The sequence below is a fragment of the Phyllobates terribilis genome, unplaced genomic scaffold (genome assembly GCF_046119375.1).
Source record: "Phyllobates terribilis strain yellow unplaced genomic scaffold, ASM4611937v1 Scaffold_4__5_contigs__length_816908805, whole genome shotgun sequence".
NCBI classification, from domain to species: Eukaryota; Metazoa; Chordata; class Amphibia; order Anura; family Dendrobatidae; genus Phyllobates; species Phyllobates terribilis.
In genome coordinates, this window is record NW_027362764.1 from 620788440 (window position 1) to 620814545 (window position 26106).

The 26106-nt window shown below is 45.2% G+C and overlaps 1 pseudogene; it reads right to left on the bottom strand.

The window, feature by feature from the left end:
- LOC141264450 (kinesin-like protein KIF20A) overlaps window positions 1-26106 on the bottom strand; it is a 52914-nt pseudogene that overhangs the window by 19360 nt on the left and 7448 nt on the right.

Sequence of the window (26106 nt, forward strand, 5' to 3'; positions counted from 1 at the left end):
ACCAAGCTCCACCAGCTTTCAAATTACTAATAATTTTTAGCTGCAATTTGCCTATAAAATTATTTTGGGCATATTAGCAGTGTGTGGTACTCCTTGTATTAGGCCATCTATACCAAGCTCCACCAGCTTTCAAATTACTAATTTTTAGCTGCATCTTGCCTATAAAATTATTTTGGGCATATTAGCAGTGTGTGGTACTCATTGTATTAGGCCATCTATACCAAGCTCCACCAGCTTTGAAATTAATAATAATTAGCTGCATCTAGCCCGGAAAATAATTTTTCTTCCCAATAGTGGTAGCAATAGAAATATGGGGCGCGCGCCTGGCTAACAAAGATATACGCTTCATAACAAAAAACACCAGCCTAGCGCACTGCATTAATAAGATGGCATCATAGTCTCTCCACCCATCAGGCAACAGTTGCCCACCCTCCCTATGGGATCTAGTGGCGAATAGTGGATGCCATTAATCAGAGCGTCAGTTGCCCAGTCGACGTGGCAAGCATACGGTAAAGCATGGGAAGAGTGGACACGACTAGTAGCAGGCAGACTGGTTGACCAATGTGAACAAGCCACAACACATCTGCATCTCTGGCAGCTATGTGCATAAAAGGAGACAAACTTATGGTGTGGCACCCATGCTCCCCTGACCTCAACCCCATTGAGAACCTCTTGATGATGCTCCAGGAGTGTCTATGATGGCGGGAGGCAGTTCACATCTAAGCAACAGCTCTGGGAGGGTAGTCTGTCCTCATGCAAAACAATTAAAGCAGAAACCATCCAAAACCTGACAAATTCAATGGACGAGACAGTTCAGAAGCTCCTTTCGAGCAAGGGGTCCTATGTGCAAATGTAACATCACCTAGAATAAAGTTTTGAGTTGAAAACTGTTTGATTTCAGTTTGTAATAACCTGCTAATGCTTATAATTTCAAAATGACCATTTTTTTTATTCTTTATTAAAATGAAAAGGTTGAAAACTCTGCTGTGCATAATAATTTGGAGCATGCATTTTGAGTGCAGTTTGAGTTTATTTTTTAAAAAATATACTGTTATCATAGGCAGTTTGTACAAAAACCTTTCAATTGTACTCTAATAGTTATTTGACTGGAAAATGACAATGACTGCAATTCATATAGGTAATTTGGGAAAATCTGAGAAAATATTATTTGCATAATAATTTGGAACAGTGTATAGTATGGTCAGAGATTGTGCCGATAACGGTATGGCAAGGTGCGCGAGACATCACGGCCATCGAACGGACAAGGCGGGTAATAAATATTCGGATGGCAAAATTTAGAAGAGACAGAGGCGGTGTAGTGATAAGACACCGACAACTGGAAGGAGATAAATCAGGCCTCATACGGCCCGACGGTGTTCACTTAATGGATATTGGCCTGGACATATTCCTGTCAGGACTCAAGGACAGAGTGGAACAAGCGTTAAGAGTGACGGATGGGGGTCAGAGTCCTGCATACGAGTACGCAGGATCCTCCGTGGCCTGGAAATAGAAAGGACATGTTGGAGAGTTACACTTGTTGGCCAACTTGCCGGTGTGGAGACCCAGGGCCTGCTGCAATAAGCTGAATTATTTTAGAAATAAAATGCCTTTCTAATGGAATGAGTATAAAGAGTTAATAAAGCTGTGACCAATCCTCACCCATCCAGTTGTAAGAGTTACATTATTGTATTGTCAAGGAAAGGGGGGCGGTAGGGGGGGGCTGAGCATCTGGGTTTGGTTGGGGGTCCCCACAGTGTGCCTAGGCTAGATGCATTTAAAAAATCTTATTAGATACACAGGCGGTGCAGCTTGCTTCGCAGCTGGGTTACTACGCTGACTAGCAGACACTGAAGCTTTGGGGCAGACCTATGAGTAAACAGCTCTTCAGACTCAACCATCTGTGTTACCCCAAGCCATAGTGTATGTGGTTTCTTTTAGTTAAAAGGGGGGGGGGCGACCCAACCCACCCCCAACCCACCTGGAATTGACGATGCCAACGTCACGTAAAACACAGCAAGGGGACTCCAAAAAGTCTCCATTTTTTCCAAAAGTTGTGGCACAGACACCACTTAAGTGGCATCAATTGCCCCAGAGTTGCTTAAAACGGTTGGTGAGGTGATTTTACCAAATCCTCAAGCTTTTAGTCTCCCCAGGATGACGCAGGGGTAGAAAAGTCCTTGCAGATCCATGATTTGTTCATCTTTATGAACATGAGTCTCTCTACATTCTCAGTGGACAGCCACGTGCGCTTATCTGTCAGCACACCACCAGCAGCGCTGAACACACGTTCAGAGAACGCTGGCTGCAGGGCATGACCAGATCTCCAAGGCGTGAGTGGCGAGCTCCAGACATTTTTCCAGATTGGAATCCCAAAATGAGCAAGGGTCCAGTGACACAGTCATGGCTTCGATGTTCACTTGGAGATACTCCTGTACCATCCTCTCTAGGCGTTGACTATGTGTCAGACTTCTTGTCTCCTGTGGCCTTGCAAAGGATGGGCTAAAAAAGCCGTGAAATGATTCCGCAAAATTGCTGTTACCAGCAGATACTGTGTTACTGTTATGGTTTGAGTGATGAAGACTCGACAGTCCCACGGTTTGCAAGTTAGAACTGAGATTCACTATGTGCATCACTGGTGTTTTGTGGAAAAGCACATGTAAGATCCTGCAACAGCGTCTGCTGATACTCCTGCATGGTTAAATCCCTTTCTATGGCAGGAATTATTTCGGCAAATTTACTTTTGTATCGGGGATCTAAGAGTGTGGCAACCCAGTAGTCGGGATTACTTCGAATTCTGACAATACAAGGGTCATGTTGCAGGTAGTGCAGCAAGAAGGCACTCATGTGTCTTGCGCATCCAGGAGGACCAAGTCCTTGTTGTGTTGGTAGCGAGGTAAGAATCATGCTTCCTTCCTCTGCCCTCTCCCCCCAACCTCACACAACAGAAATGTGATCAAGGTCTCCCTCATCTGATGAGTCTTACATGCCCATCGCCAGTTCGTCCTCCACTTCTTCCTCGGCTTCAGTTTGGCTGCTACCATGCACCCTAGTTAATCCCTCTCCCCCACCCTCCCATGCCTGCCGCCTTGGTGCTGCAGACCGTCTGGACCTTGGAGATGTTATCCCTTCCGCATATGACTCCTCCTCCTCCTCCAGTCCCACCACCTGACTGAATTCTGTTTAACGTGTGCTCCAGCATGTAAATGACCGGAATAGTCATGCTGATAATGGCATCGTCAGCACTAAACATCTTCGTCGCCATTTCAAAACTGTGCAGAAGGGTGTGTGGCGCCCCTGAGGGTTCAATTGCCACAGAGGTACTGCATCTCACCCAGAGGTGTGGTATCTCACCCTCAGGTAAGGAAGGAGTATGGCTCGGGACCCTAACACCTGCATCCAACACATACCCGCAGTGGGGGTAGGGCGAGATTGCTCCTAAGGGAGAGCACAGTCCCAGGTCCCTAGCTGGCGGGAGGGTCCTATGTAGTGGGTGTGGGTGAGGAAAGCAGCTTAGGAGAGCACATGACAGGGAGAGTATAAATAGGAAGCCATCTTAGAAAGAGCAAGCCAGTCAGAGGAGGAGAAGTGACAGGAGCAGAGGCTCTGCATGAGCTCTGCTCCGGAGGCGGGCCTAGCCTGGGAGGCCCAGGACTGAAGGAGAGAAGAGAGGAGTGGGAGCAGGAAGGCTCCAGGAACCGAAGGGACCCTAGGGGTACGGGCCGTGCAGAAGGCCACCCGTACGCCCGCTGCTACCAGGAGGTAGAGGGGTCAGGCCAGATAAGGGGAACCGGTCCCTCAACTAGCGGAGAAACAGCAAGGCTCAACTAGAAACCGGAGGCTGCAGCATTTCATGTACTGCAGGCCAAAGTCCACACCAGTCTCACTAAGAAGGTAGCCACATAGGACCCAGGGGACGGAACACGTCGCCCGCCAAGGCCCGAGGATACCGGATAGAAGTGTCACTGGGTGTGAGGTGCAGGGAGAAGGCCAGAGAAAGGACACACAGAAGGTGGTCCTGCCAAGTACTCCGGAGCTATCTGGGGGTGGACTGGGCCCCTCACTGAGTACGCACAGCACGACGGGGGAGATTGCTCTGGTACCTGTAATCTGGACTGCAACAACTGTGAGTAAAGATCTTGGGACTGCATCACACGGACTCTGTGTTCATTACCGACTCCCTGCACTACAACCACCATCATCCACCCACACTGCCCTGAAGCTACACTCTTCCTGTGGGGAGTAATACCATTGCTGCAAAACCACCAGCTTCAGAGGACTGTTCCGCAGCGGTGGCCCCTTTGGCCGCACTCCACAGGTGGCGTAGACAGACATTACAAAAACCCATATTACCCTTGGATTGACCGCCCTGGGTCACAGACCGGGTCGCCGCCACAGTGACTACAACCCCCAGCGTCTACCGGCCCGACTCTGGGTACCCCACGGCCCAGGGGGGCGGGTCAACTTCATAGGTCCCTGATCTGAGACCACTCCTGCAGCGTGATTTGCCCCACCTCTGGATCTTGTTGGCCCAGGATATAGGTCAGAACGTATTGCACCAGGGCTCGTCGGTGCTGCCACAGTCGCTGCAACATGTGCAGAGTTGAATTCCACCGTGTCGGCACATCGCATTTCAGCCGGTGAACTGGCAGGCCCAACGACTTCTGTAGAGATGTAAGTCGTTGAGCTGCGGGATGAGAACGGCGGAAGTGAGCACACAGCGACTGTGCCCTCTGCAGAAGGCCATCTAGTCCGGGATTGTGGGCTAAAAACTGCTGGACAACCAGGTTCAAACACGTGAGCCATACAAGGCATGTGTGTGACATTGCCCCGGCGAAGGGCCGCACCCAGGTTTGCAGCATTGTCGCACATGGCCTTCCCTGGTTGCAGGTCCAGTGGAGACAACCATTCATGAAACTGAGTCTCCAGAGCTGACCACAACTCCTCAGCTGTATGACTCACATTTCCCAGACATTTCAAAGTAAACACCACCTGATGCCGTTGAGCCCTGCTGCCAGCATAGTAAGGAGGTGTGCAGAATTCCTTCTGCGCAGTTAGAAAGCGGGTGGCATTACGAGACAGGCTTTGGGTGCAGGTGGAGGACCGAGAGGAGGTTAAGGAGGCAGAAGCAGTGGAGGAACTTCTAGATAAAGAGGATTGATGCACAACTCGTGGGGACGGCAAGACTTGGACAGCAGCCCCTTGTCCTGCTGTCACCATAGTTACCCAGTGCCCAGTCAGCGGCATGCAACGCCCCTGTCCATGCCTACTCGCCCAAGTGTTTGTGGTGAAATGCACCCTGTCACACACAGTTTCTCAAAGAAGCGGTGATGTTGTGCGAGACACCTTTCTTTGAGAAGTAGTGCCGACTGGGCATCTCTTACTGGGGCAGTGCGACGGACAGAAGGTCTCGAAAATCCTCTGTGTCCACCAGGCGGAAAGGCAGCATTTCTGTAGCCAACAGCTTGCAGATGGTGAAATTCCACCTCTTCGCTTTCTCTTGGCTAGGAGGAAATGGTCTTTTACTTGTCCACATCTGAGGGACCGAGGGCTGGCTGTTGTGCTTAGACAGGGTTGAGTAGGGTGTCCCCGGCAAACTGCCGGTCTGTGAGGAAGATGCAGGCGGATAAGTTAGGTTGCCTTGATCCAAAAGGTGGTGCTCTCGATGTCGGAGAGCGCTCAACACCAGCTGGTGTTTCCACTTCCAAATGAAATGATGACCTGCCAATCACACTGGCTGTTGCGGGTAAAGAGGTGGCAGGTCTGCGTCCAAAAACATGTGTGACTGCTGTCCCCCCAGTCACAGAGGATGAAGAGGCCGCAGATGCACAAGATGGGGCAGACGGTGGTTGGCCCGGCCCGCTAGGCCGCATTGTAGCACAGTGAGCTTCCCACTGCAACTTATGCTTCATATCCATGTGACGGTTCATGCATGAAGTACTCAAACTATGGATTTTTTGGCCTCTACTTAGCTTTTGTTGACAAATATTACAGATAACACGAGTTGGGTCATCCTTATCGATCTGAAAAAATGGCCAGGCTATGCAAGGCTTAGAGCCCATGCGACCTGAAGAGCCACTACGACTTGTGGTCAGAGGCAGAGTTGTGGTTGAGGATGCAGTTGTTGACATGCTTCCAGTACTCAGTCTCTGTCCAGGAAGGCGCAACCTAACATCGTCGTCAATAGCATCTGTGACGCCCAGCTGCGCTTGGTATCACAGATCCTAGAAGTGTGCATTGATTTATTCTTCCACAAGAGGCCCCCATAAACATTCACACATCTCCACCTTCCACCTCAGACTAGCAGAGGGAGCCCGTTAGGGATATAAATAGGGAAGGTGGAGCTAGGCAGTTCAGTTCCTCTGAAGAGTTCCTGCAGTAGAGAAGCCTAAGAGAGGTCAGTCTGCAGTGGAGCTCAGTCTAGTCTAGAGAACTCCATTAATAGTTCAGCAGTGGAGCACGAGGCTCCTGCTAGCTAGATTCAGGGAGCCCAGTTAGAGCTTAAGGTGTTCCGGCGCCATAAGATCGGTGAAGCGCGGCAAGCTGCTGTTAGTGTATAGCCTAGTGAGGGCCCGAGTAGGCCGAAGGCGAGTGGAGAGTTAGTACATAGGGGGCAGAGGAGCTTAACCAGCTCACCCTGAAGCATTTACCGGAAACCGGATCCGAGCTTACCGGGATCTCTATGACCCAGTAAGGCATAACCAGAATCCCTGGAGAACTACAAGTCCCAGGATCGCTAAGGTGCTGATACATAACAGAGCCAGGAGACGCTTAGGCCCTGCATACTGGGAGCGTGAACTCCAAGAGAAGGCCCTACCACAAGGTCAGCCAGCGCAGGACAGAGACAAAGTTAGGCCTAGCTCTAGGCAGGTCAGAAACTTACTACACAGAGGCAAGAAACAGGAGGCCCTACACCCGCTCATTGGGGAGGATCCTGATATGCACCCTTCACCCTACAGTGCTCCGGGATGTGCCTGAATTTCCACCAGTAAAAGGTACTGAAGTGACTACCGTGTCCGTTCCCGTTCTTGCTCTGACCCAGCTGGGTCTCGCCTGTCCTGCATTCCCCCTGCATACACTGCCCTGAGGCCTAGCTCCACCTGTGGGGAGCTATACCATTGAGCAGCCTTATCACCGGCCTCAGTGGACTGCTGCAGCGCTGGTGCTTCTCACCAGATACCACAGGTGGCGTCACGAACTCTTATAAAATTAACAATTATCCACCCTTTAAAGAGTGACCCCGGGGTACGGGCCCGGGAGCCGACCACCGCGACATCCCCAAGGCCAGGCAAAGGCCCGGGTACAGAGTCATCCCCATCCCCTGGGCTAGTCACATCCTCCTCCACCTCCTCTGCTGACCTAATCGACTGGTTGACAGTAAGTAGGATCTCCAACCTCGTCATCATCACCCTGTGTGTTCTCACACCAGTCGTCCTCAGAGCCAACCTCTTCCTGCCCTGACCGAAAAGTCAAGTTGTCTCTCCAATCAGGTATCTGAGTCTCATCATAGTCTTCCTCATTGTCTCCACCAACAGGAGTTACAGTTTGGGAACGAGGGTCTACATTATGCTCAGAACCGTCTTCATCTGGTCCTGCATCTGACTCAAAGATTCTGGGCATCAGTGCAGATCATTTCCTCGTCTGGATTAACAGAAGCTCTGGAGCAGACCTCTGATTCCCAGGCTATAGTATGAGTAAACAGCTCTGCAGACTCAACCATCTGTATTACCCCATACTCAGACGGGCAGCTGGAGACTTGGGAGCTGTGAGGAAGCAAGTGCGATTGAGGTGACACCTCTGAGGACTGGAGTATTTGTGATGTTGAGGTGGAGGAGAGCCCACTCAAAGGAGCACTTGATATCCGTTGAAGCACCTGCTGCTTTTGTGCCTCATCTGGAATTTGTAGCGATGGGCGTGTCCGTAAGAAAGGGATCATATCACATTGTCCACGAAAAGAAGTAGACATCTTAGTTTGGCTGGAAGATGGTCTTTCTTCTGCAGATGTTACTCCCCCCCACCACGGGGGGGCTCGACCCACCAGCGGACAGGCACCAGTATTGGGAGAGGGGGGCTGGCCGTCAGGGTCCACCGCAGCTCTGGCACAAACCCAGCGACACAGAGGTCGCAAGGGCAGGAACGGACTGGCCGTGTCGGCTTCGCACTCCAGCGTATTCCCTCTGCCCGCTCGCGCCCGTAACCTCAAAGGGATGCGCAAGCGGCTTTTCTTCCCAGGGCTGTTCCCCGCCCAGCAGGAATGTGGGGGAGCTCAGGTCGGCCTTCCACTGTACTCCCTTACCTCCCTCGCCCTCTTTCCTTCTTCCGTTCTCCATCTAACCCCTTGGCTCTGTGGTGTCCGCTCTCCCTCCAGCTCTCTCCTTCTCACAGGTGGACTATCGCGTGTATTCACACTGTGGCGAATCTTTTGGGCCCAGGCATAAGAAGTTGTCGAGATAATGGATAATATGTGCCCCCTTAGAAACGTCCATTACAACCCATTCGAGGAAGCCACTAAACGCCTCAAATAGTGAGCAGGATCTGGAGCACCCCATGGGCAAACAGCGATCTATATAGTATGCTCCTTCCCAGAAGCAGCCCAATAGGTGGACACTATTCGGAGGCACAGGTAGTAAGTAACCGGAATGCCGCATCAATGTTTTGGCCATTAGGGTGACCCTTCCCAACTTCTTGATCCGCCTGATTGCCTTGTCAAAGGATGTACAGTATATACTACTGTACTTGGTTCCGCGTCGATGTTGTCGTTTACGGACCTGCCCCTTGGATATGACAAATGGTGGAGTAGTCCGAATGTATTGGGTTCCGTTTCTGGCACAACTCACAACAGGGATACCACTACGTCTTGTAAGGAAAGTGTTCTGAATGGAACCGCCATTCTAGCTAAATATATTTCTTTTTTTAATTTTCTTGTCACGACGTCTGGGTGGTTGTAGGCAGATTTTAGATTTTTACTCCAGCCTTTCTTGATTTTAGAAGGGCATGACATGCCTATATCTGTGTCTCCCCCTGCTTTTACTCCTCCACCTCTTTTATGACTATATGTACTTGTCACTTTTCCATGTGTTAGTTGTGTCTTCTGAGCAGTTTTTCAGCTTTTGGACACCTTTGAAGGTGTTTTCTATGTGTTTCTATGTGTTTTTGTTTGCCTGCCATTGGTTTTAACGGTGTTTGAAGGTGTTCGGCGAACATACGGGTGTTCGACGAACAGAACCGGACTCTAACACTACGCGGGTGGCTCAACACTACTCATAACTGCTAATTCTGTTAAGCGTAACTGTGTATACTCAGTCTGTTATTTAGAGTAACTCCTGTCATCCTATTTCTTATTCATACACTTTATCTACCATGCTTTCATTTGTTTTATAAACTGGTTAATACATTTTTATATTATTTTATCTAATCTTTGCGTGTGTCTGCTGATCGCTGCTGTACCTCTCGTCCTGTGGCCATCCCTCATCCACATTTTATTTGGTGCTGTGAGCAGGGTACATGCAGCATCACAATGCAGAATGCAACCCGGGATGGTAGTATGGTACAGGCTGCAGGGTCCACAAGAGCACCTGTCCCAGTCGTTCTCCCACAGATTCTAAATGCTCCGAGTCGGAGCTTGTCAGCAGGGTCCATACTGAGAAATTGCAAAATTTGACGGCAATAACATGCCAATCGAAGAATGGGACGATCGCATGCAAAGTATATACAGACTGTACAACCTAGCTGAGGAGCTGCACTCTGTCACCCTGCACGCACTAGAAGGGGAAACGGTGATGCGGCGTCCCGGGTCAACACGAAAAACTCTAGAAGACATTGTGGCCATATTAGAGGAGGTTTTATTGTGAGAGAGTCTCAGCCGCTAGTTTCTAGAAACGCTTCTTTAATCGGTGTCAGCATTAAGACGAAAGCATCTCCCAGTACATAAATGTTTTACAGAGAATGTTCCAGACCTACCAAAAAAAAAAAAAAAAAAAATGCAAGGTTAGAGGCTCTATTTTCACAGATTCTGACTCCATCCTGAAAGAAGTTGGTTCAGGGAATGATTGATACATCGCTGAGACAGACATTGCGGGATCAGATATGGGCAAATGAGACACTTCTGTTTGCACAGGTTGCCGCAGAAGCTTTGGCTCGTGAAGGCGAGGATGATTTGGGCTCCAGCACTATGCGGATTTATGGCCCCAGAGGACTGGGAGTCCACACTGAAAATCAGCAGTCCGACTCCTTGGCTGAGATGAGGGCCGCAATCCAGGAACTGACCTGGCAAGTGGATCATTTAAGGTCTCACGCCCCTTCGACCTGTCAAGTGTTGTGGGGAAAGTCAGGCAATTCAACGTATGACCAGTCGCCCTGACAGATGGGGTGGGAAGAACTGAGACATAAGACAAACATCCCTTCGTATAGGTCACCAGAAGAAATCCAGGACCGGACAGCCCCAGCATGGCCTGATCCACTCCCAAGGACCATCTCAACCAAACCAGGACCAAACCCGAGAACACTTGAACACGTTCTACACCGGGGCCCAATATGCTGGAGTTGCCAAGAAAGAGGGCATGTCTCCCGGAACTGCCCCCAGCTCAGACAACGGATGGGAGTGCACGCCAGGACATTTAAACGAGGAACACAGCCAATGGTAGGGTGCACTGCAAGGAATGCCCCATGTAGACAAGGCCTGAAATGCCCCAAGAACCTGGTGTCCCAAAGTCAAGTAATTGACATACTTAATACAAGACCATGTGTGGCCTAGAAACCCATTCTGGTCACTTTATCAAAGCCAAGCAAGGAAAACTGATTAAGCTGACAGCCATTAACCAGGCGAAGATTCTAGTCCACGGGATAAAGTGGATGCATGTGAAGATTGGAGACCTGGACGTGGGTCCAAAAAAAAAAAAAAAAAAGGTTGTGCTGGTGGATGGGGATTCACGGTCAGGAACCTCAATTATATTAGGAATGAATATCCTGCGTGATCTGGATAGGTTGGTGTTCCACAAAGATAGCCCAGGATACTGGCAGAAAGTCACCAAAACATCTGCCTACACAAGGCATTCCAGAGAATGAGCCGGGTATTTGGGATTCGCTACAGGGTTCCCGAAGATGAAGTGGTGGGGATTGAGACTGTCCCACCTGGGCATCAAAATATTCTCTCGCCTCGTCAGGAGTAGATCGTTCAGCTGGATGAGGGTAGTCACCGAAGACCCAACGGAATAGAGGTGATTGAGCCCCAGAAGCCAACAGGAATTGACAAGGCATGATGATCGCACGTACTATGGCAACAGTGGTGGATGGACAAGTGGCAGTCTGTTGTGCCAATGTACATGATTCTCCTGTCGTGGTTCATGTAGGCAAAAAAGTTGCGGATTTGTACGTGTATGGAGGAGAGACGGTCTCCGACATACAACTGGCCTGAATGCTGAGAAACAGGAACTGTGAACTGCGTCTGTGTCCGAAGTTACAAGGACAAAGGGCCGGAAGATCCTCAAAATACTACAACTGGACACCAGTGAGTTCTCCTCTCAACAGATTCAGCTGATAACAAGTTTTCTATGGGAGTTTCAAACTGCTTTCTCCAGAAATGAAGATGATTTTGGATGTAAACACACATTGAACACTTGATTCTGATGGGAGACACCTCCAATCCGTGAGCGATCTACAAATTCCCCCTTAACCTGTTGCAGGAAGTAAAAGCCATGCTCTCAAAGATGCTGAGTAGTTGAGTAATGCGGGAGAGTTAGTCCATGGGCCGCACCGATCGTGCTCATCCAAACGGATGGAAGCTTGAGATTCTATGTCGATTATCGCAAGTTGAATAGTGTCACCGTCCGAGACGCTTACCCTTTGCCTAGAGTCCCTGATGGCACTTCGACAGGCCTAGTATTTTGCCACCTTAGATCTGTCAAGTGGCTACTGGCAGGTTCCGGTGTCTGAAAGACAAGTCAAAGACAGCTTTCTTTTTACCATTGGGCCTGTACGAGTTCAATAGAATACCTTTCGAATTGCACCTGGGACGTTTCAGCATTTAACAGAGCACTGTTTGGGAGAACTGAATTTTGAATCCATCTTTATCTGGATGACGTCATCGTTCATGCACCCACCTTCGAAGACTACAACAAGTGTTGACCTGTCTGCAGGCCCACAGTCTGAAGCTGAAGCCCCGAAAGTGTAATTCGTTTCAGACAGAAATAGAATATTGGTTTGTTCGGATGGAGTCAGCCAGGCTGGAAGCTGTAATGAACTGGCCTCCGCCACAGACTCTTTGAAAGCTGCGAGCCTTCCTGGGACTAACAGGATATTATCAACGTTTCATCTCGAACTTCACTAAGATAGCCGAGCCTCTTCACAAGTTACTGAAGGGGACCGTAAAAGGCTGAAGGAATTGGCCCATTGTTGGGGACCCTTGCAGCAACAAGCCCTGAATCTGCTGAAAAATGCCTTGACCAATGCCCCGGTGGTGGCATATGCTCAACAGGATTGTAAATTCATTTTATATATGGATGAAGTTTTCAGATTGGGAGCGGTTCTGGCCCAGGAGCAGGGGGGCCAGAACGAGTAATAGCATACGGCAGTCGGTCTTTGAGAAACTCCAAAAGAAACCCAGATAACTACAGTTTCTTTAAGCTGGAGCTGTTGGCATCATCTGGGCCATGACCGAGAAGTTCGCCAAATACCTCAGTGGAGCACAGGTCTCGCTCCGGACTGACAATCAATTGCAGATGAGCCAATGCAGTGGTCTGATCAAAAACAAACAAAAAAATCCCTAATTAAAATCATATTGACACTTGGACATCAAAAATTAATCAAGAATATAGGTAGCAGTAAATCCACAGATATGTTCATCAATGGTGTACAAACAGGAATAAATGTCAATAATATCTATAAAAGGCATTGGTAAGGTGCAAGTGCAATCAAAATAAAGTCAGGAAAAAATCCCACTACTTAAATATTAGTGAATAGAAGTCACGAACTGGACAGTAGATCATAATAGATAGCAGCATATCCACAATGATGAACAACAAGAGGTATATTACCTGAAATAGATAACCACCAGAGGAGAAAAAAGTGCAAGTGCAGTGTCGCCCTACCCCAACGCAGTTTCACTTTCAGCTTCTTCCGGGGTGCTTTAAGAGCCCCTACCACATGACAACCTTATTATCCATTATATTGTACCAACTTGGAGATACCACCACATAAATTCATTCATCTTTAATCATGCTTGTGTCTCCCCCTTTGTTGGGGGTTTTGCCCTGTCCATTTTTGTTTTTAACTTTATTGATTCAATAAACATTTTATATTAAGCTGCAATCTCTTTATATCCTTCAGCATATTGATTGAGTGATAAGGATATTGGCTGTATATTGACTACAATCTGTCTAGCATTACACAATTCCTTTTGGGACATATATGACTAACACAGTAACATGTCAGATTTGAAATATGAGGCTTGCTCATTAAAGTCCAAACAGGCTGCCAGGGAGCAGTGTTAAGTTTTACACTATTCTTGTTCTGCACAAAAAGATACATACATACGTCTTATTACTTTTACACAATTAAGAGAATATAAAATTTGTTTTTGTGACTCCATCTTTTTATATTTCCATAGAATTATGAACCCTTGTTTATTCCAGGAGGAAAAGTTGAAGTTTTTACAGGTGCCATTTTTTGCCTGTACATGATGTTCATGCATTTCAACAATATTTGTTAGTCCAACAAAGGAACTTGAACATGCAGTACTCTGATCACAGATAATACACTGCACTACTTAAGTAGCACAGTGGATCATTCAGCCTGTCAGTGTTATCAGGGCCGCCATCAGGGCATTACTGCCCTTACTGATGTATGGGGCCTGGAGAACAGCAGTAAAGAGCGGGGGCCACCCCTCTTGTGTTTCTGCTCACCGGGCCCTGGGGTATCGCGTGCTGGGGTGCCTCTGATGCCGGCATTCATCTCAGAGCAGGGAGCTTCAGTCTTGGCGCTCTCATGCAGCTCCAAAGGAGTCCCTCCGCCTCTTCAGTGACACGCTGGAAAGAGGTCACGCGTATTCGCCGGCATCGAGCACCAGGATACCAGCCCTACCGCGGGCCGCTCACAGGCATCACATGACCCGCCACTGTTGACACGTCAAGTGAGGCGTGACATCAGTGACATAGTCCCTGTGTCACTCCCAGCATCCACCACTCACTTTCCCAGTGAATGGGGAGAGGGAAAGAACGCGCTGGATGCCAAGTGTGACGTGCAGGATAACCCCGCCAACAACCCAGCATCCACTGGTGTAACGCAGAAGAGACCCAAGGCTGCATCCGGAATCATGACATGACATGAGCGAATGTCAGAGTCGGCTGCAGCCGGTGGTCACGTGATGCCAGTGAGCGGCCAGTGATAGCACACCGCAAGGTAATTACAAAACCACCTAGCGGCCCTGGGAGAATACAATGGAGGGGGGGGGGGGGGTAATAAAATGTAGTGAACAACCCCTTTAATTAAATGGTCTTGGAGTGGAAGCACGTGATGAACTGGGAGTGGGGGGGGGGGGAGAACATTATGAACTGGGAGAGCATATGATGAACTGAGTGGGGGTGAGGAAAGCACATGATTAACTAGGAGTGGAGGGGGGAGAGCAAATGACGACTGGGGCATGGGGAGAGCAAATGATGAATTGAGACTGGGGTGGGGAGTGCAAATGATGAATTGAGGGTGGGGGGACAACAAATCATGATAAATTTGGAGTGGGGGATAGAAGACATGACCAAATAAATTGGGGCAGAGGTGGGTATGTAAATATAATGAATTGGGAGATGGGGCATTGAGGATGATTGAGTGTGACTGCTAATGAATTGGGGGAAAGGGTACAGGATCTAATTTATATTTTTATTAGGTGGGGAAAGTGGCTATTTACAGTTAGTGGGACGCATTGGTGGATTATAGTTTATATTTGGAATGATGGGTTGCATAATAACCAATTATATATTAATGGTGGGTGCACATCGGTATTCAGCTGCGTAGTGTGCAAGTTGGAGAATGTGCGCTAGATAATTTATTTTATGCAGGGATGAGTCCTGGCTGGAAGAAGTACTTCGACTAGAGACGTCACGGTGAGTCTGTTATCTGTACACTGACATATAATGTCACTGGTGATCCCTGTACACTATTATACAGAGCTCCAGTGTATAATGTCACTGGTGATCATTGTATTACCTGTACACCGACTATACACTGTATACTATGTACAGAGCTCCTGTGTATAATGGCACTTATGGTAAATTTATTAGTATTGTGGGTTTTTTTTTTTGTTTTGTTTTTTTATGATCAGTATTATAGTATCCGGTCACCATGTGGTGGCAATATGTGGTCTGATCATGGTGTGGAGGCATTTGTCCCTTGTACTTGGTATTTTTCGGTCACTATGAGGTGGTAATATGTACTTCAGTCATGGTGTGGCAGTATTTGTTCCTTGTATGTAGTATCATTCGGTCACTATGTGGTGGTAATATGTGGTCTGGCCATAGTGTGACAGTATTTGTATCTTGTGATATTATTGGTCATTTTAAAAAAGGTGACACATTCCCTTAAAGAAACATACCTAAAAAGAGTACTGGATATTTTAAGAAAGGTTTAATAGATTACAGTAGAGTAAGATCCAGCCAGAAGAGTCTACCTTGTGCTGGCTTAAAAAAAATCTTTCTGCCAAAACAAAAGCTGATGGCTATATATGTCATATGGTTTTCGATGGGCACTATTAATGTGCGATTGGTGAGGACGTGGTGCAGAAGGGGAGTTTTTCCAAGAGTGGGTGGTGTGACTGTGGAAGGTTCAAGGGATGGAGGCGGAGCAGGGGTGGAGACTGGGCAGAGTCTCAGGGGGGGCCAGAAAATTTTTGCCAGTATGGGGCCCTGAAATTCCTGGTGGTAGCCCAGAGAGTGTTATACTGACAGACCAACCATTTGACCTCTAGCTCATCGGCACCCAAATAGGCAGCATACGAGGAGTTCAACTTTGGCACCAAACCTAGATCTGATCGCAATAGTTGCAGGGGGAGCCAAGCTGTAGATTACAGCTGGCTCCCACTGCAGATGGCACAGGTACAACTCGTGTCCATGCCATCTGCAATCAGAGCAGGCTGAAATCTACTCTAATGAGAACTAGATTCGATGCCAGAAGCCCAACTCCTCATATGCCACCCATTGGAGCTTATTCACACGACCTTATACCAGCAGTAGGGGCCATATTAAGGTCCCAATTGCTGGCCTGACATAACTGCATTATATATGCCTAGGAGGCTGTAAGTTAACGTGAGGAGACCTGCGTTTGATTTGGGAATTACAGTTCAAACATTGTTTGGAAATATGGATTCTACACAATTGTGCGAGTAAGCCCTTACTTCTAAAACAGTGAGGGGAAGGCTATTGGCAATGATTGACCAGGCTAGGAAGAGGCTGCAAACAATATACCAAGATCTAATATCGAATGAAGATTGTATACTGAAACTTAAAAGGGTAACCACTCCGATGTAAAAAATATTTTTCCAATTCAATATCTTAATTTAAAAAAAATTTAAGCCCTATACCATGCCATATTAATACTAAACTGAAAATGTCTGTTTATTACAATATTAGTAGAATGCATTATGGCTAGAAATTGAGTTACAGAGGTGATTTTATTTGGCTGCATCTCTGAATATATTGGCAGTATGGCATTGGAGTTAAGTGGATGTAGGAAGTATTGGTGAGGTTTACGAATGTTGGTTTTTCCATGATTGTTATCACAATTCCATCTGCATTAGCATTTAGTATTATTGGACACTACGGAGAGGAAAAAACAACAAATGAAAACTCTTATACCTCCAAGTCTCATCGAGCTGTACCATCTGCTGATACATTGCTTCCCCCATCTCTTTTCTTATCTGCATTTCAAGGAGCAGTTTGTTTTGCCTTTCAGACATCAGCTTCTCTTTCAGCTCTTCAGTTTTTCTCAAGAGATCCTATAAGATTAAGAGAAGTGTGCGAACTACAGACAGCTTTAGGGATCGCACAGAAAACAGCTTGAGGCTGCCTCCCAAGTGTTCCTCCAGAAATACACATCGCTTGTACACATGCGCTGAGGAGCCAGATAGATCAAAGAAGTACTGTTCCACCATGGCAATACATAGCCATTTTATACATTGGATATGGAATAATGGAGATTAGGAAAGGGAGACTCATAGTATTTTGCTTTGTACCCTTATTAGGTGGCATTACTGAGGCAGAATTTTAGGCAGGGGCATTACTTGAGTAACATTAGGCAATAGTTACCTCTGTACTCAGGACTGAGATATCAATTTCCTCATCTTCATCCTCAGAAAGAAGATCCTCCACTGACACATCAGCATCATTTTCTGTTATAACCTTGCCATCTTTGCCAACAATTCTTGGGCTCATGAAATCAAAGCTTCGGGGTTGAATTGACTGAACAATCTAAAATTGAACATACAAGATTGCAATTTCATAAGCAAACACCACATCAAATCACATTCTATCAACATAATCCTATTGTCAGACTCTAGCCAATACTTCTGATGGGTGTCAGGTTATACAATCAAATGTTACATAATTCTGGCGATTTGACTTTTTTCGTTCTTTACAGTATTTAACATAAGGGTTAATTTTATATTGTGATAGTTAGATCGCACTATTAGGATGTGGCGATAAATAAATAAGTGCATATGTCATGCTGATTGATCGCCAGCTCCCCACTGCATAACTGCAGGAAGTCAGCGGTTAATCAGCATGATGTTGGCAGTCACGCCCCATCAATAGAGCTGCTCTGTTGATGTGAAGAAGCAGAATTGCTGGCAGGGGCAGTCCATGAACACTCTGAGCCAGCGCCTGGCAGGACAGGCAGATAGTTAACTACCTTTCAGTTCTTTACCCAATAGGAAAAATATATAAAATCAACCTGGAACACTCCTTTAAAGCCTACTCAATAAAAGTTATTTCTCCATTGAACTTTATGCCTAATGAGTTTTCTGGCATACTTACTTGTTTAGCAACAGCTGAAAACTTCATGACATGCAGCGTCTCATCATAGGTAGAAGCGCACTGATTGATATTCACAATCATACAAGCTTTTCCCTTCCCACAGAAAAAAGGCTGAAACAATCTGGTGAGCTTACTTTCCCTGAATGGGACATAGTTTGCTTTCCTAGAGGTGGAGAGAATGCAGAATAGGAACACGCATCTATAATGAGTGAATAACACCACCCCAACCAATTGTTAAGTTTATGCCCCTTGCAGTACCCGTATGGGTATTTGTGCTCACATCCTTACTTTGGGTTCTGGCTATGCTTCAGGGCTGCAATGCATTTACCAAGGATGAGGAGAGAGTTATTTATATTTCCAGCTTCTTTCAATCGGTCACCGACAGTTTGAGTTTTATTACAACGTTCAGATCCGGCTAAGTCACACAAAGACATCCTGCACAGGGGACGAGGCAGAGAAGACGTGTTGAGTGTCCATTGTGCCAGCCAGAATGATACAAGTTTACACCGCTTTACAAAAGGTCCAACATAAGACTAAGGCCTCATTCAGAGGTCCGTGCTGCAAGTATACGTTCTAACCAAGATTTTCATGGATAGAACATGTACCCATTATAATCTATGCAGCTGTTCACATCTGATTTTTTGGAGGACCAAGTGGTCCAGAACAGTCATAATTAACCGTGTTTTTATATTCGAGAAAAATCAGACATCTAAATGAATCTTAAGGTCAGCATCATGTGGCCAAGTTTTATGGACCAAGTGTGGGCTGTGATGCACAGACCAGCCGCAGCTCTTCTGCCCCAAACTCAAAAACCTCAAATACCTAAAAGCCATCGAGTTCTGTTCAGGAAACCTGTGGTCGAACTGGCAATCAAAAACTGTACATGGACAGTGAAATGTGGATGCTTGAAGCTGGCCTAAATGCTGTGGTGCTGAAGTAATAAATCTCTCCATTTTAAAAGAAGTAACCTTTACATCATCGAAAGCGAGATATTATGCTTTCACTTACTCTGACACTCCGAGGACACTGGGGTCTTCACCATGGCTTAATTTGAGAAGTCGAATGGTAAAAATACTGTGACTAAAACAAAATAAAGATATTAAAAAATATTAGTACATAATCACAGTCCAACACAAAGCAATATACACACTTTAGAAAGTCCGATTTTTAATTCACTCATTTGCTACTAAAAACCCTCACATTCTGCAAGATATTCACAGAACCATCTTGTAAGATAATTGCAGAGAACATAGGTTTTGTTCCTGATCTCGCCCAGGTTTAGCTGAGGGAAGTATGAGGTGCAGCTTAGCCAAAGATTGTGGCTTGAACGTATTCTTAAACTGGCTATACACTATAGATGACTGTTGGCGGAATGATGGTTCGGACAACAGACATCTCACCCAACTCTCCCAAGCACAGGAGCGCTCGTTTCGACCAAGTGCTTGTGTGTTCTCTATGAGAAAGTGACTAACATTGGGCAGTGGATTATCTCAGGGAAAATACAATCGGCAGTCTGAAATCAGAAATGAGCGATTGACATATCTCCCCAACCACCGGTGGGCCTGCGCCCCCATACACAGACCATCGTCCAAACCCGTTGATAACAGCAGGTTCAGCCAACTTAAGTCTAATATGCATGGGGGCCCTTAGTCTCTTATTGTAGGCAGCAGTATTGGAAGACAGCAGCATATTACAGCCAGTTTTTGTTCTCCCGAGTTTGCCATGATGCCCCCTCCACTCCCCCCGTTTTATTAAAATCTGCCATACAGTTCCAGAGCTATGGACCTTTTTGTTTTGTGCAAATTTTTATGGTCTTTACCAAGGGGGCATAGCTCTCACGATTTTTAGAGGCTCGTCTTAAGTTGCTCCGTACTACCCTGTGAGCAACACCCCCTTCGTAAAAGCCAAAAATTAGCAGTACATAAAGAGGCCCATATCTTTTGAACAACAACAACACACCATTACTCAGGGAGCCGTGAATTATATAAGAACAAAAACTGGTCACTTTAGACTTAGTCATGGGTCCATTTTAATTTATGCCAACCATAGCCTTGTGTAATAATGCAGAGGAACAAACCAACAATTAACAGGCTAAAGCCCCCATAGACTGATATTGGCTGAACCCGTTGAGATCGATGGGTTCAGGTGACAATCTATTGTGCATTGGTCTCCAGACAGAAGATTGTCAGAGTTAAAGATCCAGCAAGTTTGATTTTGAACAGTTGATCCTTTCGTTCTTCAAGATAAACCTCTGCCAGTCTGTAGCTCTCAGAGAACATAGGAGCGCTCGGCAAAGTGAACAGACCAATGGGAGAGACTACGAGGCAGCTGCCAGCTGATAGATAAGAAAAATCATTGTTTGGCTGATAGCCTTCTAAAGGTGTACAGGTGACTGACTGGCAGATTAGAGAAACCATTCAAACAAAGTGCACACATTACTGCGGACTAGGGCAAAGGATTGACCAACCATGGCATAAAATTGTATTTTTAGCCGAAAGAGAAGAAAGAAATTTCAATCAAAAGATCACTTTTTTTTTTTTTTTACAGACAATAATTGACCATAGTAAACTAGCATCAGAGTTTAATTTTCAAACTATGGTCGTTCAGAATATTTAAATCTGCTAGAATTAAAGATTTTATCAGCGTGAAAAGTAAGGTGGTGGTGGTGGGGGGCTTAATGGCTGAAACAGAAAAGTATTGATTGTAAAAAGACATAACATCCTTTCACATGCTCCATTTATATCAGGAGGGTATTCCCATTTTGGCCATTTTAGGCATATTCACCACTGTGACCCTGACATATTGGGAGTACTGTGCCATAACCTCCTATTCGAAAAGGAGGGGGCAGTATTGTGTATTATAAGCAGCAACAGAGCCTAAAATATCAAAATGTGTTTGCAGCAGCTGAGATTTTATTGAACAAAATTATAAAACATAATGTAAAAGGCAAGAGCCCAGCCAAACAATCCACAAGTCTTGACAGCGTCCTACCTTCTACTGGACTGCTGATTCATTTTAGTTGATGCCAAACTTCGATTCTTGTTGCCGATTTGCAGTATTTTACATGCTTCCTCTGTACTCGTGATATTAAACCATTTCAAATCTAAAAACAAAAGTGGTAAAATACATTTTCCATGTACAAGTGAATAGCTAAACAAAGCCTACATCTATGTATAGATAACCAGAACAAAGCACCAATTAAAAAAAAAAAAAAAAAAAAAAAAAAAAAAAAAAACACACACACTACAGTAAAAGTTGGCTTTATAGACTATTCACAAAGTTATTACGTGGGTCTATGACTTCAACTTAGCTGGCAGCACTGAGGATCAAAGGACATATGAAAGGAATTTACAGTGCCTTGTGAAAGTATTTGGCCCACTTGAACTTTTCTACCTTTTGCCACATTTCTGGCTTCAAACAAAGATATGAAATTCTAATTTTTTGGGGAAGAATCAACAAGTGGGACACAATCGTGAAGTGGAATGAAATTTATTGGATATTTTAAACTTTTTAAAAAAATTAAAAACTGAAAAGTGGGGCGAGCAATATTATTCGGCCCCTTTACTTTCAGTGCAGCAAACTCACTCAAGAAGTTCAGTGAGGATCTCTGAATGATCCAATGTTGTCCTAAATGACTGGTAATGATAAATAGAATCCACCTGTGTGTAATCAAGTCTCTGTATAAATGCACCTGCTCTGTGATAGTCTCAGGGCTCTGTTTCAAGTGCAGAGAGCATCATGAAGACCAAGGAACACACCAGGCAGGTCCGAGATACTGTTGTGGTGAAGTTTAAAGCCGGATTTGGATACAAAAAGATTTCCCAAGTTTTAAACATCTCAAGGAGCACTGTGCAAGCGATCATATTGAAATGGAAGGAGTATAAGACCACTGCAAATCTACCAAGACCAGTCCGTCCCTCTAAACTTTCATCTCGAACAAGGAGAAGACTGATCAGAGATGCAGCCAAAAGGCCCATGATCACTCTGGATGAACTGCAGAGATCTACAGCTGAGGTGGGAGAGTCTGTCCATAGGACAACAATCAGTCGTACACTGCACAAATCTGGCCTTTATGGAAGAGTGGCAAGAAGAAAGCCATTTCTCAAAGATATTCATAAAAAGTCTCGTTTGAAGTTTGCCACAAGCCACCTGGGAGACACACCAAACATGTGGAATAAGGTGCTCTGGTCAGATGAAACCAAAATCGAACTTTTTCGCCACAATGCAAAACTATATGTTTGGTGTAAAAGCAACAGCTCATCACCCTCAAAACACCATCCCCACTGTCAAACATGTTGGTGGCAGCATCATGGTTTGGGCCTGCTTTTCTTCAGCAGGGACAGGGAAGATGTTTAAAATTGATGGGAAGATGGACGGAGCCAAATACAGGACCATTCTGGAAGAAAACCTGTTGGAGTCCGCAAAAGACCTGAGACTGGGATGGAGATTTATCTTCAACAAGACAATGATCCCAAACAGAGAAATCTACAATGGAATGGTTCAAAAATAAAGGTATACAGGTGTTAGAATGGCCAAGTCAGACGTGAATCCAATTGAGAATCTGGAAAGAGCTGAAAACTGCTGTTCACAAACGCCCTCCATCCAACCTCAATGAGCTCGAGCTGTTTTGCAAGGAAGAATGGGCAAGAATTTCAGCCTCTCTATGTGCAAAACTGATAGAGACATACCCCAAACGACTTGCAGCTGTAATCGCAGCAAAAGGTGGCGCTACAAAAGTATTAACTCAAGGGGGCCGAATAATATTGCTCACCCCACTTTTCAGTTTAATTTTTTTTTAAAAGTTTAAAATATCCAATAAATTTCGTTCCACTTCACGATTGTGTCCCACTTGTTGTTGATTCTTCCCCCAAAAAAATAGAATTTTATGTCTTTGTGTTTGAAGCCAGAAATGTGGCAAAAGGTAGAAAAGTTCAAGGGGGCCCAATACTTTCACAAGGCACTGTATATGTTCTTCCTGAGCACACTTGTTGACTCACATCCATCAGACATTTGCGGCATATCCTATTGTTAGGTCATAAATAGAGTTGAGCAAATCTCCAAAAATTCTCCCCCTATTACACTGTCGTAGGGCCCTCCCCCATGCGACCACTGCAGCTCTCCGCCTGGTCCTCCAATCGCTCCTCTTCAGACATCTCCTCGTTCTGGATCTTTGGCACTGCTGATTATGCTCCTCAGAGTGACAAGACCATGTGGATCCTAGTCAGCAATGGTGATTCTGGAAGCCCAGGAACAATGAGAAAGCCAAAGAGGAGCAATCGGAGGACAGGACAGAGCAGCAGAATTGTTATGGAGAGGGCTGAGGAGAGTTAGATATTTTATTGTAACCCTCTCCCGCGTGTAATCTTCATGTCTATGTAATTCATGACCATTTTTTGCTGCTGTGATACTGTACAATAAAGTATTATATCGTAATCTAGCAAGATAGCAGCTAGCTGGGTACAATTTTAAAAAAAAAAAGTTAAAAAATTAAATTTGTTCGTCTGTATTCATAAATATTCCATATGAGACAGCCCCCTTTAAAACAGCAGATGTGGAGCATTACCTTTCACATAAGATGCACCTAACTGGTCATCACATATCTTCAAGGCTGGCCTCTTTTGGTTCTTTGATGTGGGGAGCTGGTCCAGGAGGTCATACACATACTCATTGTAGATTTCAAAGAAGGACATCCAAGCGGAGAACTGATTATGCTCATTACCACCTAGAAATAGGTCAGAGGATTAAACGGATAGAGGATTATTCACATAATCAAAATGGCTTAATATGCAAGAACATAACCAGTGGTCTGATTCACCTTGATCATCGGGTGAGGGGTCTTCACACACCAGACTTCTCAGATTGCCAGAATTTAGAACAGTTTTCATACTATCCTGGAACAAAACAAAGTTTTATTAACAGCAGCTATGGATTATATTTTACTGCAAAGTGAGTCTTAAGGAGTTAGTGTTTAATTCCTACTGAATTCAGAGGCATCAGTGACAAAACATCCAATGTTCTTGCATACGATCTGCTCCATCTCCAAAATCTAGATCTGTTCTAATATCCTATATTGCGTATCGGAAGATAAATGCACGGCAACTCCACCGCCACCTTGTGGACATCACAGCAACAGTCAACCCCTAAGCTTTACGTTTGTAAGTACAGACCGACCTCCTTTATGCTTGAAAAGAGGGACGCTTTCATGGCTTCTTCTTGTCTTACTTGAGCAGCATCCAGCATCATAACGTCATTACCAAGATAAGGCTTGAGATTCATCTTGACGTAATGCCGCCCTTTAATATGATCAAAGACCACATCCAGTGATCTGGGCAGAATACCTCCATCTTTTGGTGTTCCTAGGGGATGAAATAATTCTTTGTGACTGATCAAGCCATCTCCATACCAAAAGATTTAACATTCCACAATATACAAAATGACTATTTAAAAAGGTGTTGATTGGCTGCAGCGGTCATGTCACTCACTGAGAAAAACAGAGTCAGCATCTCTGGAACAGCGCTACTTCATGAGGTCAGTATATGTACATCATTTTAATTTTCTATAGGGCACTGAAATAATTAAGCTGGGGTTGTCCAGTAGTGGAAACCCCCTTTAACATTTTGCCGTTCCCCATTGTCAACTAATACATTCCAGAGCGGTTAGGTGTAATATTGTGATTAAATCTGCCTAGGTTTTTTCATAACCCCCCCATTTGACTAGACCCACATTATAAGTGACGGTGACCACACTCCAAACACATAATATCAAACAAAATCCTGAGCCCTCAAACTCCGGTGAGAACGATAATCTCCAGATTTCTTAAGACTTTTTATTGAACAGACAAAATAAAAACACAGTAGAGCAAGACAAGGTAGGTCAAAGAATGGGACATTAATAATCCAGAATATGTATAGAAGTAGGCGTTCGTAATAGTAAATTAATATTGTAAATCATATACACGCACAAATATATAAATAGGTAGATTGTAAGATATTGATTGTATTATCCATGGAGGCCTCGAGGTACATACACTAAATGAGGAGTATGAGCTTCACCAACAAAGGAAATAGCCACAGACTCAAAAAAAGGCCCTGGGTGTATGAGAGAAACATACTTAGCTGCTACCTGGAATAGATGTCTCACTGATGCTTATGTTTTTTATGCAGAATTTGACAAACAAAAATAATATAATATACTATATATATTTTTACATAAAACAACAAAAGATATAGGAACATAGAAATTGCATCCAATTAAACACTGACAATATCATGTGGACTTCTGCTTCCAAGAGGTCATACTAGATTAAATACCTTGAATAGTAAAGGTTTTCCCAGCATTCGTGACACCATAAGTGAAGACAAGTCCATTCAGCCCGTTGGCAAAAGAGACCACCAGGTCCTTCATTGTGCCTTCAAAAAAATCTGCTTGTGTTGTGTCCTCGCCGAAGATCTGCAGAATAAAGAATATTGTGCAGATACATATGTAGTCAAATGTGCATCAGTAATCTGGTGAGAGCAGTCCTACCACTTACCCTCGTGAAAGTAAACTTGTGCACTGACTGCCCAATGCCTCGCTCACAGTTTTTCATTGTAGAGGAGTCTTTAGGAGCACGTAGGGACACAACCTCAGCGTTCTCAATAGTCACACAATCCTAAAACACAGACAATGACATGCTACAGAAAACCTGAAGCTGCATTCCCCTCAGAAATTTTAACAGCTGCTGTGTTTCCCTTTAAAGACTAACAGTAGTTTTATTCTTTTATAAACCAATAGTACCTGTGAAAATAAGAAACTGATGTAATACAGTACAGACCAAAAGTTTGGACACACCTTCTCATTTAAAGATTTTTCTGTATTTTCATGACTATGAAAATTGTACATTCACACTGAAGGCATCAAAACTATGAATTAACACATGTGGAATTATATACTTAACAAAAAAGTGTGAAACAACTGAAAATATGTCTTATATTCTAGGTTCTTCAAAGTACACACCTTTTGCTTTGATGACTGCTTTGCACACTCTTGGCATTCTCTTGAGGAGCTTCAAGAGGTAGTCACCGGAAATGGTTTTCACTTCACACTTGTGCCCTGT